At 39.4% G+C, this 20532-nt stretch overlaps 1 long non-coding RNA gene across 1 annotated transcript in view; it reads right to left on the minus strand.

Annotated features, from left to right (window-relative positions):
• Nucleotides 1–293: 293 nt before the first annotated feature.
• The window catches only part of LOC140071726 (uncharacterized), a 68118-nt gene continuing 47879 nt past the window's right edge, over nt 294–20532 (minus strand). Inside the window, exon 3 of the long non-coding RNA XR_011849180.1 lies at nt 294–460. This is a non-coding gene — a long non-coding RNA (uncharacterized lncRNA). The remainder of the gene's footprint in view (nt 461–20532) is intronic.

A 20532-nucleotide genomic window follows, 5' to 3' on the forward strand; every position in this document is an offset into this window, starting at 1 on the left:
CCCATGTCCTTGAGGTACCCAGGGTCTTAGTGGCTAGAGGCTGTAAGAGGAAGTCAAGCCACTCGTTCAATGAGGGAGCAAGTTACTGACACAGTGGTGGATATTCCAACATGTAAAATTGAAAACAAAAGATATTTGGTTTTCAGCTCACCATTCGTTGTCCACCGACTGTGCAGGTTGCTGGCTCCGGGACTTTGAGATCTGGATCAGAAGTGAAAAGAAGTTGCATTCCACACCAAGCGAGGATAAAAAAAATTTCAACTTTATTTGGAAATCCGGTTAAAAATCCATGACATAAATTCATTCCATTCCATTTAACAACTTCGGCTGTTTTCTTTCCCCTTCCCCTTTCATCTTCTACATGGTTGCGACATAAGGGTTTTTTCCAATGTGGGACGCATCTGTACAAAACTTGCACGTTTGCTAAACCAACAAAAACTTTTTCCAATTCAGAGAACACCTATACATGAAATGAAAGAATACAATAATTGTAACTCTGATCATGTGGTATACGTTATTAAATGCTCAGATATAAGTAGGTTGTACCACTAGGAGATTCACACTAAGATTCTTAGAGCATGTCAGGGACATTCAGAGCTGGCAGAAATTGAGTGTTACCCAACAAAATGAAAAAAAGAAGTCCCTTTCCGGAGCTGCAAAACACTTTTTAGAGTGTCACCTGGGTAGAGTTTCATCTCTAGAAACTTTCATTATCGAATGGGTACATCTTCCTAAACGGGGCGGAGATAAACTAAAACTATTATTGGATCTTGAGGCGTTCTGGATCCTCACTCTGAACTCACGATTTCCAATCGGAATGAATTATTGAAGGGAATTTCTGTTCCATTACTGAGCTTACCAATCTAGTGTATTACATACATAGCGTTTAATGGAGGAATATCTCCTTGTAAATACATTAGTTCAGACGGAACATTCACTCTTGTTTATCTTTATCATTGTGTACTCAAGAACTATGATTACTCACCTGGTTTAACAACTTCGGCTGTTTTCTTTCCCCTTCCCCTTTCATCTTGTTACAATATATCTCCTTTTGATATGATGGTGAACGCGGCCCGGAGGTTCGTGGCCATGCTGTGTCTTCGTTTCTGAACATGAGCAATGACAGCTCACAGGAGCCCTGGTCCGAAAGTCTGTGGCCGTGCTCAAACCTTCTTTCTGAGCATGCGCAATGGTAGCTCAGGGACGCTCTGGCTTGAGAAATGAGCAGGCACACGTACGTTACAGACATGATATGTTTCCTTTAATATAAGTAATTTTCTATTTAGACTATCTGAGACTTGTATATGTATGCACTATTTGTGTAGTAAATGTATGTTTTTTGCTGAATGAAGGCATTTTATTACGGTTTTAGGACGTAGGGCTCCACCTCTTCCTCCCCTGACAAAGGCGGGGGGGGGGATGAGTGGTGCTATTTATTCATGTCTCAGTCATATACACACTAACCATGAGTAAGGGCGGTTTAAAGGCCGAAACGCGTAGGTTATTACTACACCATATCCCAGTGTTGTTCAGGAGGCGTTGCCATGGAATGAATTTATGTCATGGATTTTTAACCGGCTTTCCAAATAAAGTTGAACATTTTTAATCCTTGCTTGGTGCCGAATGCAACTTCTTTTCACTTTTGGTGGATATTCCCCCTTATGAACCTTAGGTACATGATTGGCACACTTCTTACACTGAGATATTAACACTGCTTTTTGCTAATAACCCCTAAACTGAAGCTCTCTAGGACCTTCTGAAACTTGTTGGTGGGGTTGGAAGGTAATGATCTATATATGATGCTATCTGCTACCATTTGTTCTATGCATTTGTTATATTATTTTGTCTCCATAACAACTACTATTCCCCCCTTGTCTGCCTTCCTAATTGTAAAGTCCTGTTTTGTTTTTAAATCATTAAAACTCATTATCTAACTTGGAGTAAGATTATGTGGTTTGTATCCTTTGGTACACTCAGTCCGATTTTTATCCATTGCTTCAACTCTTGTTTTCTAAGGATAGGGATTTTTGGTTGGCAAATAAGACATTTGGATTTCGACTTTTTCCATTCGCTGACTGCCTATTCCATGAGGTTTAATAATGTCCTTTGTTCTCCAAATTTGAAGCCTTGAAAGGTATTATCAGTATGACTCTCCAGAAAGTGCTCCATTTCCTGTTCTGTGCAAAAAAAATCATTTTAGTGACCTCTAATGAATTTGTTAATGTCAAATAGCGTTGTAAATGAATAAATAATCAGGGACAAAATTCAGTCCAACTTTCAGTACATCAGTTTGTTTTTTAGTAAGTTCATCATCTGATGACATTACAACATCTATTTCCTCTCACTTTGTCTGTGTGACTACTATTTCCGTTGACTCAACAACTTCTGATCTTGTTTCATAGGTTTTTTTTTTTACTACATTTGTGTCCTCCTCTTCTTTTCCATTTTTTGCCTGTGTGGTTGATGTTTTATTTTTTTGATAATATGACAGCTGACTGGTGGTGTATCATATTTGTTTGCATCGTACCGCATTATTATCTCATTGTTCTACTTCGGAGGAGCTGAAACTCCAGGGTTGTTCACACCTCCTCCATTCATACACTTGATTGTGAAATTGAACATATCTCTTTTGAATTTGTTGTTCTCCATCTGCATGATGGATTTCTCTGTATCATTACTTATTTTGGTTAGACAATCCTCCAATTGTTTCAATCTATTGGGCTCAACTTCAGTTTGTATATCGTTTTGGATGCTAATTATTTTCGCTTCCGTCTCCCACAATTTGTCTTTCTCATGTGCAGTTATCAGTTGCTTCAGTTCCATTCAACATTTGCTTAAAGGGGTATTCCGGGAATATGAACGTCTGACACAAAAACCCATGATGATATAAATAAATGAATACAATAATACTCAATGTCATTAGTCACAAAACTGAGCTTCAATAGTTTGATTTTCTGATTTACAAAATTTATGGCACCTCTAAAGTAGGTGGAGTTATCATTAAGATGGCTGCCACTGTAAACTACAAGTTCCATGATCCTTTAGTTCTCAGTAACTCCTCCTCCCTCTTATGCTCTGCTCCTAGTGATGATGTAACAGGTTTTCTTGCTCTGTTACCATAGTAATGATGTGCAACTGCCATCATCACAACACTGGCCATACTGGATGCACTGCAACCAACTGACTACAGCCAAACTTAGTGGTGATCACATGACCTGTCCAGCCAGGTGCAGGACATGTGATGTGGACATGTGACCAGCGGCCATCTTCTGTCCTGTGTATGCTCTGCAACGGACCGCGTGGAGGAAATTAACGGACTGATTAAAGGGCCAGTAGCATTTTAATTCTTCATTACAGTCTATGTCAGCAGCATTTTCTGCTAAGGGGAGCAAAATTTTTAATAACAACTAATTACACATCAGCTTATATTTTGAGTACCCATTTGTATATCAATTATGCTGATTCCTGGAATACCCCTTTAATATTGTATTCCATTTATTAACAAAATCCTCATTTTTAATCATCTAGGAAGGAATTTTTGATCCTGAGGCCACTAGGGATCATTACTACAGACAAATCTGTAACATGGTGTAGTCTCACCAGATCCGTACTTCTTACTTCTATTGCCAAATCTTCCACTATCTTAATTTATCTTGCATGCTTACATCAGGGGATTTCCTTTGGTTACTTTCCCCTAACACTTGTGCACGTCTTTCTTGTTCGGAGGCTTTATTCACAGTGGTTAGGTGGACACAAAAGGGGGTCCATTGCTATGACTATCACAATAAACTATTAGCAGTGCAATGATGCAAAATGTCAGGGAGCAACTAACAGCAGTCCAGTTTCCGTCATAGGTAATCAAAGAAAAACCGTTGCAGATCACCCAATGCAGACTCCAAATTGTGTGATCTCGGATCCCACACGGACCAATGCGCTGAGTAAATGTCAAGTACAATGGAATCCAGCGTGTACATCTTTATTCTGAATTCATGATCCATAAATAAAAACCCTTTAATCATAGCATAAGATGTTGCAGAAAAAGTAGTGCAGCTATACAAGGACAATGGGGCACATTTATTAAGGGTCCGAAGCCGCGAATCCGTCGGGTTTTTCCCGAATATTCCTGCTTTGCGCTGTATTTCACTGGATTGTGGCGCACGCAATCGATTTTTGGCGCCGACTTTCGTGCGACAGAAATCGGGGGGCGTGGCCACCGGACAACCCGAAGGATTCGGAAAAACCGCAGAATTTAAAAAGCCATTTGCGTCGCAAGATCAAGCACTCACATACACCGGAAAAAAGCAGGTGAACTTCGGCGGACCTCGGCGCAGCAGCGACACCTGGTGAATATCGGCGCACGGACCTTAGTGAATCCCGGCAGAATCCGAATCAGCGCCGGAGAACCTGCCGCTGGATCGCGACTGGACCGGGTAAGTAAATGTGCCCCAATGTGTTTCTAGTGTCCTCCGACAGTCTTATTCATGGCTGGTATTATGGATTCTCAGTGAACCGTATATACCAGATGACCAGAAGACACGTAGGTAAGTGACTAAGCAACGAAAGACCTGGCGTGAATCTCCTAGCGTCCATGAACTGTATACAAATAGCAAACACCACACCTATATACAATACCAAACCTGGCAAAAATACCCTGGTAAACACATAATATTGCACTCCAAATATGTATAAGTGTTGTTCTTTTATATATATGGTACTATGCTATAATATGCCAACCCACAGTATACACTGTATCTTATTGCTGAAATTCCAAAATAATGCACATGAGCATCAACCACTTCAAAATATAAAGGTAAAGGTAAAAACCTTTACCACCCCCTTGACCCCGGCTATCTGTTGCTATAAGAGCTGAGACCACTATAATTGTGTTAATGAAGTACGACCTATAAAAGAATCTGCTTGATATACTGCAAAGTACTAGAATGTACTATACAAATGTAGTATTTCACTAAAAATGTTGTAACAAAGAGTAAAGGGGTTTTTCATTTGGTCCGCAAAGTTAAAAAAATAAGCCTGCGCAAATTAGTTTTTTTGTCAATTGTGCCACATTTAGAATACTAGTACAATAGAATACAATATTAGAAAGTACAATTGTCTTGCAGATAACAATCTATATTGCTGCCGTCTATATATCAGGAACTTTTTTCTGTATTTCCAGAGGTAGATAGCCAATGTGTGCATTATCTCTGGACAAATTTTATGATTTTTTAGCAAGCTTTATTGTGTCTTTATGCAAATTACCTTCAGAGGCTACTCGGGACGTGGAGTAGCCTCTGTGAACTCCGGGGTCTACGGCTACTGCACGTCCATGTCGTCGTCTATGAACACAGCAGCACATACCGCACAGGTGCTGTGGCTTCAGCCAGGGTTGCGGGCCATAGGGAGCTTCTGCACATGCTCCTAATCTCTGGCTGAAGCTACTGCGCATTCCATTCTGTGATTCCATGTTCCATGTTCACAGTCGGCATGAACATGCAGGGGGGCGGCATTACAGGGAGTACTCTGGGTGTGGAGAAGCCTTAGCCCCAGGAGTTCAGAGGCTACTCCACGCCCCGAGTAGCCTGTGAAGTTATTTTATATAAAGAAACAATAAAGTTTATTACACTATCGGCAAATGCTAATAAATGATAAAATATGTCCAGTAGTTTCCAGATGGTAGATTTCCTTTAAGTATGATCAGTGCTTTTATATAAAATTCTATATTTACCTATATGCAAATGAGCTACTCTGTGCCTCATTTAAAATGCCTGCCATGTTCACTTTAAATAGATGACAGCCAAATGGAATATGTGTGTAAATAAATGCAACATTTTACTTTGCATATTTAATGACCACTGGGGTAATTCTGCAAACTGCAAAACTCGCAAACTGTTCCCTGAACTATAGCAATAAAGTTTTGCGGGCCCCAGCTTTCAGCAGTGCGACGGCTGCCCTGGAGCTGGTCAAGTCTTGCTCTCTGTGAGCGAATGAGGCATAAAGAATTTCACAGTGTGATATGAGCAGTGTTATGTTCTTTAAATGGCGCGCAGATCTGGCAGTGATCAGTAGCACAGCTGTCCTGCTTACAAAGTCAGCAATTTGCTAAGATAACATCATTTCTAATTATGCAGAAAAAGAAACTCAATTGGCACACATAATTGTTATTTATATGTGTTTGCTGCTACATCAAACCTCCCGAAGTCAAAGCAAAAGTTCATTTTAATCCAAACTGGGTCATCCATTTATTTTCAGCCTGAAATCTGATTATTTTGATATAAAAATGAAAGGAATTTTCAAAGGTGGTTACATTTCACTGATCTATTTACCATATCAATAATAATCTGATTATAATCTACTGCTCTATATTTCTGCCGAAGGAATACAGATTTTTGGGATGTCCTATGACCCTAATTTAATATGGAACTAGTATAAACATGTTAGGAATAATATTGAATTTGGTGTCAATCAAATAATCATATGAAGAAAATATTTTTTTCCCCTACAATCTTGCTAACTTTCTGAGGCATCAAAGCTCCCAAAGCCAAACTAATTTAAAGAGAAAAATATGTGTTATATGGGAAAAAGTTAGAAAATGGAGAATGCTTCTGCTAGAATTTTTATTATACATTTTAGGAAAATAGATAGATACAGTGTTTGAGTGTCCTCGGAGTAGGACTTGACACAGGGCTTAAGGGGCAGGACATGACACATGGATTCAGTGTCAAGTCATGCACTGCAACTATTAACCTGCACATATCAATTAATATGCAACACATGCAATTACCAAAGGTTTCTTAGTGGTTAGCATTACAGCCTTGCAGTGCTGGGTCCCTGGGTTCAAGTCCCTGGGTTAACATCTGCAAAGAGTTTGTATGTTCTCTCCGTGTTTGCATGGGTTTCCTTGGATTCCTCCAACAATCCAAAACATACTGGTAGGTTGATTAGATTGTGAGCCCCACTGGGGACAACAGATTTGGCAAGCTCTGTACAGCACTGCGTAATCTGTAGGAGCTATATAAATAAAGGAATTATTATTATTTACTACTATTATCTACGTTATTAAGTATACAAACCACGTTTAAATCTGCACAAAATATGCACATCTAATGAGCTTATATTTATGCATATTTATGTTGTTTTTAGTGTGTTTTTGTTTTCATTTTCTTTACATCGTATTTTTTGAAGCGTTTTGACACATAATAATAGCGAGAATCAAAATCTGAACAAATAGGGAGTGGCCATGGTAAGCCCTTTGTGAATGGCCATACAAGCAGTTAGATAAATCAGCAATGTAATTGCAAAAAGCGTATTGACCTGTATACAATGATCAGGCATATGTAGAAATAACAAGAAACCAAAACCTGAGGGGTCTGAGTGAAATATTGATCACACAGGTTCTAGTACAAAGTACAGTTAGGAGCTGAGGTATGTAGATACATATATAAACTAATATGAGGTCAGAGGGCTACTGATGTGGGGATCAAAGATGGAGGAGAGGGGTTGTTTAGTATAGTATGAGTCTTATGTGTTGCATCCAAAATAATCAATGAACACGTGAGGTGAAAGCTAAAGTAGGGCGGCACAGTGGCTGAGTGGGTAGCACTTCTGCCTTGCAGCACTGGGGTCCTGGGTTCGTATCCCACCCAGGTCAACATCTGCAAATAGTTTGTATGTTCTCTCTGTGTTTGCTTGGGTTTCCTTCGGGTACTCTGGTTTCCTCCCACACTCCAAAACATACTGTTAGGTTGTTTAGATTGTGAGCCCCTTGGGGACAGGGACCAATTTGACATGCTTGTGCAGTGCTGCGTAATCTGTGTGCACTATATAAATAAAGAATTATTATTATTATTATAAATAAGTCAATAGGATCAGATAATAGAAAAAAGCAAACATCGCTTTCAGGGCCGGCATCAGAACTGGGCATACCTGGGAGAGTGCCAAGGCCTAGAGCTTCTGGAAGGCCCACACAAGGTTGTACATAAGGAATCCATGGGGGTGATGGGACTGTATCTAATGAATCCATATGGTGTTAAGGGGGCTTTATATAAAATACATTTGAGGGGGCTGTTTGCTGTTGATAAACTTTGGAATATTTAAGAGAACAGGAGAAATTAGTTTTAGAATTTTTAAAGGCCGCCATGTGAGTTCACTGCAAAGGTGCCCACTGAGGCTCTGTCGCCTGGGGGCCTACTTAAACCAGGAGTCGACCCTGATTGCTTTGAAAGAACCATGGGGCCCAGATGACTTAGAATTATTAATGCAACATTTCTTGTAAGCTGAGTGCTTCTAGTTTAACATCATGGGGTTTATTTACCATGCGTCCCGCTGCCGCATTTTAGTCGGTTTTCCCGACTTTTTGGGGATCGCGCTAGGGATTGTGTTGTTTATTTACAAAAACTGTCCTGAGACAGAATAGAGCCTTATCGGTCAGGCCTTAAACTTAACTTTTATTCGATTTGATAAGAAATCTAACAAAATATTTGTCACACTTGTTTCTTAAAATTCTCAGGTTTGAGGCTGCTGTCTTTTCTATCTGCACTTATAATACTGAGTATTCCTCAGCCTGTAAATACATAACCAAGAAGGAGAAGGTGAACTCTGACAGACCTGATCGGGGAAGCGACACATGCAGGATATCGGACGCACGATCTTCATGAATCGCGTCAGAGTTCATCCTCGTCAGACAGTCCTGATCGGGTATCGCGCAGGGACCGGGTAAGTAAATGTGCCCCTGTGTTTTAAAATTTTTTCAAAATGTTGTTTCTCACCTCATTTTTTCACCCCTGATCTGATGTTCACATCAATTCAAAGCATGTTGTTATTGAGCTTTCTTGTTACATGCCGATCTTCAAGTCCCATACAAGTCAATGTCCAATACAAGGCCTTTGCCCAAAAAGAATGGAGCCTGTGGCAGGACCACAACATATGTACCATCTATGCCGATTCCTCCCCACATTAAGGGCAAGTAGTGTCTGGACATATACTTATATTCTTTAGAAATGTTGGGGTCTTATAGACTCGAAGTACAATAAACGTAACCCTTTTACAGCTACTGTAATATTCTGCAAGAAAATCCATGGGAAAAATGTGCATAATGTTCTATTTGTGCGGTCAGCTTCTAAGCATCAGTTTATCCCTTTCAAGGATTATTTTAAAGAGATTTAATGGGACAAAATGTAGATGACCTGTGATACTTAGATCAGGAAATTCCTCTGATAGATGTTTGAAGCAGCAGCAGGTCTCATTTGGGCACAGCTTCCACTTCACAGACCGGTAACATCACGTCATGTTCATCTTTCACATGGTCTGTTTGAAGCCTGTTCTTATTACAATGACTGCTGATGCTCTGTAATACGGAACTCATTTTCTGCACAATATGAAGTGCTCTGCTTAGTAAGAAGTTAACCTCTTCAGGAGTGTTTTGGCCTCTAGGACTCTGCCCATTTTTAAATCTGCCCTGTGTCGCTAAGTGGTTATCGCTTTGGAACGCTTTATGATATCCAGGGGGTTTTGAGATTGTTTTCTCCTAACATATTGTACTTCAAATAAGTTAAAACATTTGGATGATATATTTTGTGTTTAGTTATTAAAAAATGAAATTCTGCAAAAATTTTGAAAAATTCTTTATTTTCAAAGTTCTAAATTCTCTCTTTTTGAAGCAGATAGTCATTACATTATTCATAACTTACATTTACCAAATGTCTACTTTATTTTTTAACATTCCACATATATTACTTGAATGTTATGAGGCTTAGGATTTTGTTGCCATTTTTAATTTTTTTGGGAAAATCTTCAAATCCAGTATTTAGATGGACCTGCTCAACTTTTAATTAACTGTGAGAGGCCTAAATAATAGCAAATTACCCCATTATGGAAACTAGACCCCTCAATTAGCTTTGCTGGAGGAACGGCTGTCGCCTAAAGAACTCCCTGCTACCTGCCCGGTATGTTAAAGATTTTTTATTGCTGAATGAAATAAACGGATGGCTTTTAATCGGTGAGTGACACACCTACTTTTTTCTATGTGTTATTTATATTAGTACTAGAGAAAGGAGGGTAATTTTTAGCTTTTTTTTAACTTTTTAAAAATGTTTTTACTGTTTTTAAGACTCCCTTGGGTACTTAGACAACACTAGGTTGTCTGATTGATCCTACCATATATTATAATACAGTGTGGCAGTATATGGGGATATTCCTCATCAAATCGCACTTTGTAATCAAAGGGTTATATTCAGACAGCCTCGGGTCTTTGTATGACCCGAGGCTGTCATGTGGCCAGATTGCTGATCCCTGATGACGTCACAGGGAGCAACGATTTTCACCAAGATTGCGGCAACTATTGGTGATGCAATATGCAGCAAACACCTTACGGGTATGGAGAGGGCTCAGCACATGAGCCCTCTTCAAACATTGCCAGGTGATGTGTCACGCACTAGTATGTCACACATCGTTGAGGGGTTAGGGACACAGCCTAAATGTTCAAATCTGCCAAACAATAAGGTGATTTGCAGATAGTTTTTTTGTGATATCGTGTACTTCACCTCAGTGGTATATTTTGTTTGAAATGCTTTGCATTTATGTATAGAACAATTGAAATTGTTGTGAAAATGTTGAAAAATTAGCGATTTTGTTATTTCTAAATGTTATGTCCATCATACAGTTTAACCTTCCACTAACTAACATTAACCATATGTCTGCTTTCTATTGACATAAATATATTTTTTTGATTAGTTAGTTAGGAAGCATATAAATGGGACATCAATTTTCCAGATATTCAAGAAAATTTAAGATTTAATTATTTTAGAGGTCTTTTTATTTTGAAAAGTTTTATTTATTAGAAACTCTCCACGAAACATCACATTTTTAAATTGCACCCCTCAAACTATTCAAAAAAGCCTTTAAGTGTGTTAACCCTATACACTTTATAAAATACATGAAAATGGAGGCGACAAAGTTTGATGTGGAAGCTGTTAAAACAACCCAAAATTCTGCCTGACACAGCTCGTTTGATAAGGGGACGATGCATGGAGGCAGTAAGGTAGTAGTAGATTAAAGGTGCTGCAGTTAAAACTATGTTAGTTGGATCTTGTGATGGAGCTGGCGGTCCGCTGCCAGGCGAGCTTTCGCCTGTCCAAGCCCCTGTCTTTCGGCTCCTCCCCACCCAAAATGGGCCTGGGGGCCAGAAGTGTTTACTTTGAAAAAATTATAATTTTCAAAGCAGGCGGGGGCTACAAACAGCACTTCTAAGAACCTTTTGTATAAGATCAAGTTTAGTACTGTTCTTATAAGTAATTGGCCTGGTTATGGCGGGGGAGGGGAGTGTAAACAGATGCACAAGTAGCTCTGAAATAATAACGGTAAATGACAAAAGTTTGACGGCATATTTTGTGGATAACACAAAGACAATTAAATTTGGATAGTGCCTGTATGTGGCAGTCCAAAAAAGTTTTAAAACCAGAGGACTGGGTAGGTGGCCCAGGACCACAGCCTCTGCCTCCTGCAGTAGTTGGACGCCCACGCCCTAGTCCTCGTCCTCTACCCCTAGCCCTCGGGTTCAACATTTTCAAAATTAAAGTCTATTATATAGACAAAACAGAAATATAAACTAAATTTTTTTACAGAACAAAACGTGCAGAAGAAAACACACAGCAACCACAGAAGATGATCGCTATGGCTAGTTTCTAACTTACACTGACAGCACACAACAGGACTTTCAGTTTAAAAAAAAAAAAAAAAAATCGGAATACTGTGCCTAATTCAATCAAACCTCTAATAAATTGTCCCACTAAGGTGTTTGAGATGGATATGTGTGTCACTAAGAGCTAAATAGAACGTTCGCAAGTCTCCCTGCAAATTTGTCACAATATGGTACTAGCTGCACTACTAATAGCAGCAAGCCCAGCCACAGGCAAATAAAAAAAATAAAATATAATGCTATTGTAGCCCTAAGAAGGACTGTTGGGTTCTTGTAGAATCACTCCTGCCTAACACTATTCTAATAGAACCCCCTAACGCTTTCCCTGACCAGCAGCAGCTCTCTCCCTAACGGCACCCAGACAGAGAATGATCCGAGCAGAGCGGGCAGGGGCTAGTATATTCCAGGGTCACCTGATCTGGCCAGCCAACCACTGCTTTCAACATGTAAGTGTACCACGTGATGCTGGGTGTAGTGAAGAGTCTCCTGGCTTGTGATTGGCTCTGTTTCTGGCCACCAAAAATCTAAACGCCGAGCAGGTGAAATACTCATCTGAGCACCGAGCAGTTGCGAGTATGCTAATGCTTGAACGAGCAGCAAGCTCAGACGAGTATGTTCTCTCATCTCTATTCATTATGAATTTGAAACCCCTTGCAAATAATGCTATTTTAGAAACTACACCACTTAAATAATGTTAAACCATGTATGTTAAACCATATATGTTATATATAAAATATGTTGGCTCATATAAGTGCTTTTTTTTCTACAAAATGTTGCTTTGGCCCCCAAAAGAGTGTTCTCCATAGTATGTATCCAGTTTCTGTAGCCCACACATAGTTGCAAACTTCTGTGGGGGCTCTGCAGGGAAGGAGCGCCACTTGGCTTTTGGAGGGCCGGCAGGGAGTAGGCCAACGAGGTGCGTTCCTATCCCCATGCACTTGATGCTGCCGTTGAATTTTCATATGTCTGTGATCCATCTTGGTCAGATGTATGTAATCCACCTTAGTCAGGAAGCCTGTCATGGGTGTCCCTGCGATCCACTCGGGGATTCAAAGGGCCAGCGCACCGGCGATTGGTGCTGGCCACTTCTGGGTTTCTATTTAATCCGGCGCCTTCCATCACTCCCCGCCGTATCTCTGAGCTTTATGGTTAGAAGAGAAAGCTTCCTTTGTTGTTCTTTGCGTTGTACCTGTTTCCCTCCATGTTCCTGTTCCTGCTCCGCTTGTATTCCAGTTTTGACCTCGGACCTGACCTTTGACCTCGCATCTCTGCTGCCAGCCCTTACTACGTGCCTGTACTTTACTACAAGACTGCCCGCTGTCTCTGTACCTCAACCTTGGCTGCCACCACGGGCTAGTCGCACCTGTGGAATGACCTAATGGCGCCCTGCCACAGCAAGTCCATCCCGCCTTGCGGTGGGCTCTGGTGAAGACCAGGTGCCACTAAGGTGCCAGGTGTCGGCTAGTACCATCTCCCACGGGTGTCCAAGGGGTCCACTCGAACCCCGACAAAACCTCCAAAGCACGTGAATTCCACACAAAGTCCACATCAAAAAATGGGAGGATAAGTGTATTAGATATGTTTACACCAGTTCATACAGCATATCCTGTGTATAGGAGAAAAGCATTTTTGTCAAATAAATTGGACATCATTTGTAGTTTTGAGGGGTTTTACTTTACAGGACTCCTGACTCTAGCTATTGGGGAACAGGGTCAGATGACATAACACCCCTGATTTTAAGCCTAGCCATCCCAAATTTGGTATAGGATGATAGAGGATTGTTATTTAAGCCAGGGCTTTGAGATCATATATTTGTCACTGCGGATTAAAGAAGTTGTTTATCAGCTCTATACCTTCCTGTATCCTCGATTTCTGATTTCCTGACTTTGGCTTGTTTTACTGACCTAACTGGTCTATTTTTTTTTGTATCACGCTGCTCTATCTGTTGTAGCCTGCTCTAACCACACCACTTTTCTGATTGTATTGTATTGCTTTTACTGAACTTTTGGGTCTGTTAATGTGTCTGTGTCAGAACCTAAAGATTATAAAGTGCCAATGTGGGTCAGTATAATCCTAAATTCTAATATATATATATATATATATATATATATATATATATATATATATATATATATATATACACACTCTCCGGCCACTTTATTAGGTACACCATGCTAGTAACGGGTTGGCCTTCAGAACTGCCTCAATTCTTCGTGGCATAGATTCAACAAGGTGCTGGAAGCATTCCTCAGAGATTTTGGTCCATATTGACATGATGGCATCACACAGTTGCCGCAGATTTGTCGCCTGCACATCCATGATGCGAATCTCCCGTTCCACCACATCCCAAAGATGCTCTATTGGATTGAGATCTGGTGACTGTGGAGGCCATTTGAGTACAGTGAACTCATTGTCATGTTCAAGAAACCAGTCTGAGATGATTCCAGCTTTATGACATGGCGCATTATCCTGCTGAAAGTAGCCATCAGATCAAGGGGTCCAAAGAGTGCCAAAAAAATAATCCCCACACCATGACACCACCACCACCAGCCTGAACTGTTGATACAAGGCAGGATGGATCCATGCTTTCATGTTGTTGACGGAAAATTCTGACCCTACCATCCGAATGTCGCAGCAGAAATCGAGTCTCATCAGACCAGGCAACGTTTTTCCAATCTTCTACTGTCCAATTTCGATGAGCTTGTGTAAATTGTAGCCTCAGTTTCCTGTTCTTAGCTGAAAGGAGTGGCACCCGGTGTGGTCTTCTGCTGCTGTAGCCCATCTGCCTCAAAGTTCGACGTACTGTGCGTTCAGAGATGCTCTTCTGTCTACCTTGGTTGTAACGGCTGGCGATTTGAGTCACTGTTGCCTTTCTATCAGCTCGAACCAGTCTGCCCATTCTCCTCTGACCTCTGGCATCAACAAGGCATTTCCGCCCACAGAACTGCCGCTCACTGGATGTTTTTTTTTTTTCGGACCATTCTCTGTAAACCCTAGAGATGGTTGTGCGTGAAAATCCCAGTAGATCTGAAATACTCAGACCAGCCCTTCTGACACCAACAACCATGCCACGTTCAAAGGCACTCAAATCACCTTTCATCCCCATACTGATGCTTGGTTTGAACTGCAGGAGATTGTCTTGACCATGTCTACATGCCTAAATGCACTGAGTTGCCGCCATGTGATTGGCTGATTAGAAATTAAGTGTTAACGAGCAGTTGGACAGGTGTACCTAATAAAGTGGCCGGTGAGTGTATATATATATATATATATATATATATATATATATATGGTACACTATTCAAAAACAGAAATGAAAATACATCAAAAATTCTAACTAAAGTTGATTACAGTTCTGACAGTGCTTTGGGGAGTTGTTAAACTTTCTGTGTAGCCTTCGGCTTCATGAAGAAGATTTTTGTTTAATCATCCGTTTCTGGGAAAGCATATATTGGTTTTCAAGATTCCAGTAAACAGCACATTTTCTATTTCTGGACTTCCAGGCTATAGATCTTTCTCTCTAATGATCATATTAAGCAAAGCCGTCTAATCAAACATGTTATTATCCCTTGCTTTAAGTGTATGTGTTATGCTCTCTGAGACAGATGACACACGTGAAGGAACAAAATAATTGTACATTGTAGCTTCCTTTTCGACTGCCACCTCCGCATTAGGACATTTAAAACCATGGAAAGCGTTCAATCTATTTATCTCCTATGGCTCATTCAATAAAGAGACATTATACTAACTTGACCTTCAACGTAGGCTCTTCAGTTTGGAGAAACATGTTCTACTGATTGAAATCCTTAATGATCTAAGTGAGGTAAGAGCAGTTAAATCTGTTCTTTATGCATGATTAACCCCCAAAGACTGCACTAAACCTTCTTTTTCATGATTAACCAAATCTTTTATGTACAGAAGGCAAGGATGTGACTGTTTTGAAACCTATGAAAATAAAGAGAACAATTTAATTTGAAGTTGTAAAAAAAAGGTCTAATTATTTTCTCGGGAGACAGAATGTAACATTTAAAAGAAAACATCCCTAGAATTTGCCAGAAAGAAAATTGAAGCCTGAAGTCACCTGCTTCCAACATATATTGCAATGAATCATTGCTTATTTCATGTTTACACCATTGTGCCACAGCTGAAACTTATCTCATATCCATATGATTACTGGGTTTCAGTAACCCAGAAATCAAGTGTCCCATGTGAATGAGGAGATGCTGTTTGTACTGTAGTTTATTTTTTTGAGACTACTGGACCTACCCATCCGTCAAAACTATAGGAGTGAACAAAGAAATGGTCATACATTGGCACAACTTCTGCAAAAGGCGCACATACGGCACTTGTAGTCCACACATTTTGTGATCATGGGGGGTTTATTATGGCATACAGTTATACCAAATACAGATCAATAATTCCAGGGTTGTGAGGCTTCCCATTTTAACAGTTAGAGATGAGTAAATCGATTCGGTAATTAGTTGATTCGGTACCAATTTGCCAATTTTCCAGTTCCAAATCGAATCCAATTTTTTTTAGATTCACTTTGGATAAACCAATGTTGCTCCAGTTGTGCTGAAGACTGGTTATAACCTTTAGTCAGTTAGTTTTAACAGACAGATTGTTTTGCAAAAAAGTCCTTTCTCGTTTCATTCATTTTGTACAAATTCTGAAATTTTCATTAGTGCTAGAGTTAGAGTTAGGGTAAATCCTAACCCTAATTCTAATCCTAACGCTAACCCTAAAACTAATGGAGAAATTAGTAGTAAAAGAACTAAATGAGATGTGACCTTTTTTATAGAAAAAAATAAGAAAGCAGGGAAACTGTTTTTGGTTGGGGTTATATAACAATTTCAAAAATAATCAAAACAATTGGAGGGCCATCAGTTCAGACTGATTTGATTTGGACCTGAGCTTTATTTATGGAAAATTTGGTGCAGCTTTAGAAAAATGACTACGGAATGATTCACTCTCTATTACCAGCCCTACGCGTCTTAAAATGAAAGAACTTTATGAATAATTTGTTTTACTTGTTTTGTTTTACTTTACAGTAATACAAAACAGAACCCAAATGTAGAGTTATTCGGTGGAGGCCATTACCTGTTCTGGTAATATGCCGCTTCATCAACAGCAAAATAGAGGAGCAGAGTGTGATTAACCTTACAAGCTTTATTGAATAACTATTTCTGACTTATCAACTGCCCTAATTAAAACTTAACTAAAGTTGGGGCATATATATCATAATGTAGTCAGCTTACTCCAATTATTTTGAGTGACCTTGTAGATATTTTGGTGTATTTGGTATCAGATTTATTATAGTGGTTTTTGCTTTTTTCAAACTTGTGCTTCATTACTCAGTTTCCACATCTAGATGGAATTGTTAAGTTGTTTGAAGGGAAAGGTGGAGTGGGTTGTGCATTTGAAGCAGATAGGTAGATTTGACAATTTAGAGTTATTTACAGAAAACTGTGATACATCAACGTGTTCCATATACTTTAGTGGTCATTGAGTTCTTCATGGATAAACATGTGGACTACTTGAACACATGAATCAACAAGACCCAACTAATATTACTAGCAAATCGCATAAATTAGTTGACCTGGAAACCAGGAAATCTGTAGTCTTATATGGGCTAGACACAAGTCACTGACATTTCATAGTAAACATAATGATACAACTTCCCCAATGAGACCTGCATATACTGGAGACCAGAAACTGAAGGAATAAGCTATGCTTCCATGTAACTGTGTGACTTTCCTTCAAGTGAGAGCTTTTCTTTAAATCACGTTCACACATTTTTCTGGCATTTCCCAGGATATTTTCTTCTGTGCTATATGAATCAAATATGCTTGAATTATTCTTTATTGTATGGTGTGGAATTTTCTGCACTTATTGGAAATCAACATTGTAGAAAGTCGTGTTGTTGTTGTCTTCTCACAATTACAATGTAGAAATCCCAATAGCCACACAAAGATCAGTTTCATTGAACGAGACAAATCGGTGAATAGATCCATGGCCGTGCAAACTGCAAATCCATAATAGAAATGCAAAGTTTACCCTAAGTTACCTTACAAAGAAGTAATTTCAAATCTCCATCTGATTTAAATGGGTTGACCAATTTACTTTATATTTGTTGTAATGTGTTTGGGGGGGCAAGATATTAGGTAAGTCAACAAAGCCTCCTAGTTCATAAATTTATTTTACCTTATCACCTGCACTTCCTGTCCATAAAATGGTCACTTTCCATGACCTATATACCTCCCAGGACCTTATGGTAGCATTAATAAATATCTAAATATAAAACAATATGACCCTCCATCTGCAGTATTTTATTAACTAGAACGGCAGCTGATAAGGTAAAAGACATTTCTGAACCAAGAAAGCATTGTAGAACTTGTATATTGGCAAATAACAATAATCCTGCCCAACATATATTACAACAAATGTAAAAGTGGCCAACCCCTTTAAAAGAAACTATGATATGTGACTGGTCCCTTAGAAGTTCAGAATGCAGGTACATTATAAAAAAAATATTATTTCTATCTATACATGTGTCATTTATCCATCCATTTAACAAAATCCTGTTTTGTGGGCCAGTGTATTTTCAATACATTTCAAACCCCAATCCAAGTGCGCAACACGCATGAAGCCTCGCTTGTTCCCTCCTGGTTTCAGCTGCGAAAACATATTAATGTTTTCTTTCTGCTTTATTAAAAAATAGAATACAATAGATTTTTTTGACTTTCTTACTCAATGTTATAGGTTTTATAACTGGTTATAAAAATAGTTCAACAAAAACATTATAAGAAATGTATGATGAAATAAATTTATGCTTATTCAGATACTTTTTCAAATAAGAAGCCTTAACAGCCCTCATTAATACAATGCTAATTGCATGAGTTAAACTTTAAAGTCCAAATTAAAGAATTCAATCTTGCTGAAGCAAGACTCTGCATGGAAATAGCTCAGGGGTAGGGTCACGAGGCATAGATGTGGATTTTAGCAAGAGTTGTGCTTTTGAAATTATAAAATGTCAAAGTCAATAAAATGTGGGTAAGTGGCATGTCAGCCAAATGTCAATAGAGATTGGTGTCATAAAACAATGGAAAATAAATCTATACAAACAAGCTTTTTAAGAGAAAAGTGCTTAGAAAAGCCATTTTTTCATAAAGTTTCTACATATATTTGCAGTCTGTCAAGACTTTCACGCTAAATGGTAAATGGTTATGAATTAATCAACTTCACGCCTCTTATCAAAAACGGTATCCAATTATCTATAAGTAGTGATGAGTGAGTTGGTTGAAATTTAGGTTTGTGAAGTTCATCCAAACATTGTGAAAAAATGTGGTTTGGGATGTTGACCTTGATAGTCAATAGGGATCCGAATTTTGACACCCAAAAATGGCTGTAAAATGCAGTAAGGGGTACAGGACTCAAAATTGGTGGGAACAACAGGACAGTTGCCCTGACAAAAATGGGTTAGGAAAAGTATTTAAACTAACAACATAAAATAAAAGTAAAATAAACAAAGAAATAACTAAAGAAAATGGGTAAAGGCAGCTAGAATGAGAGTGAGATATTGCTAGAAATTTAAAATAATTGGCTCTTTCAAGGCAATGTAAAGAACTGCATGTGTATTTCCAGAGATGCCAGAAATCAATTACATTGCAAAGAATGGCTCAAGTTCCTTCGGATAGTCTTCAACCCACTCCATATCTTTTGTGCACAGCCCTCATCCTCACCCTTGTTCAAAACAGCAAGGACATCTCATCATCTCAGCCATGAAGCAGTCACTCATGCTCTATGCTGACTCTCGAAGATGGGATGTCATGGCCATCCGCCTGCCCCACATGCAGACAGTGGGGGAGATTCATCAGAAGTGTCTGGGGGCAGAACTGTTCAGCTTTCATTTTATAAGCAGCTGGAAAATGAAAGCTGAGCTCTGATTGGTTGCCATGGGCAGCTAGAACAGTTCTGCCCTCAGATTCTTCTGATAAATCTCCCGAGTTCACAGAAGCTCAACAGATATTTAAGATGAAAATTGTGTCACAATCCAAGGCACTTACATACACCAAGAAGAAGGTGAACTCCGTCGGATCGATCTAAGTGAATCGCGGCACAGTGTATGATCGTCGGACAATGCACTTTGTGTAAACTCCTCCGGACGAGTAAATAAATGTGCCCCAGTATGTTCCACAGTATACAGCTACTGCGAGAGATTTGTATATATATATATTTAAATATATATATATATATATATATATATATATATATATATATATATATATACACTCACCGGCCACTTTATTAGGTACACCATGCTAGTAACGGGTTGGACCCCCTTTTGCCTTCAGAACTGCCTCAATTCTTCGTGGCATAGATTCAACAAGGTGCTGGAAGCATTCTTCAGAGATTTTGGTCCATATTGCCATGATGGCATCACACAGTTGCTGCAGATTTGTCGGCTGCACATCCATGATGCGAATCTCCCGTTCCACCATATCCCAAAGATGCTCTATTGGATTGAGATCTGCTGACTGTGGAGGCCATTTGAGTACAGTGAACTCATTGTCATGTTCAAGAAACCAGTCTGAGATGATTCCAGCTTTATGACATGGCGCATTATCCTGCTGAAAGTAGCCATCAGATTTTGGGTACATTGTGGTCATAAAGGGATGGACATGGTCAGCAACAATACTCAGGTAGGCTATGGCATTGCAATGATGCTCAATTGGTACCAAGGCGCACAAAGAGTGCCAAGAAAATATTCCCCACACCATGACACCACCACCAGCCTGAACCGTAGATACAAGGCAGGATGGATCCATGCTTTCATGTTG

This window comes from Engystomops pustulosus, chromosome 1 (genome assembly GCF_040894005.1).
Source record: "Engystomops pustulosus chromosome 1, aEngPut4.maternal, whole genome shotgun sequence".
Classification (NCBI taxonomy): Eukaryota; Metazoa; Chordata; class Amphibia; order Anura; family Leptodactylidae; genus Engystomops; species Engystomops pustulosus.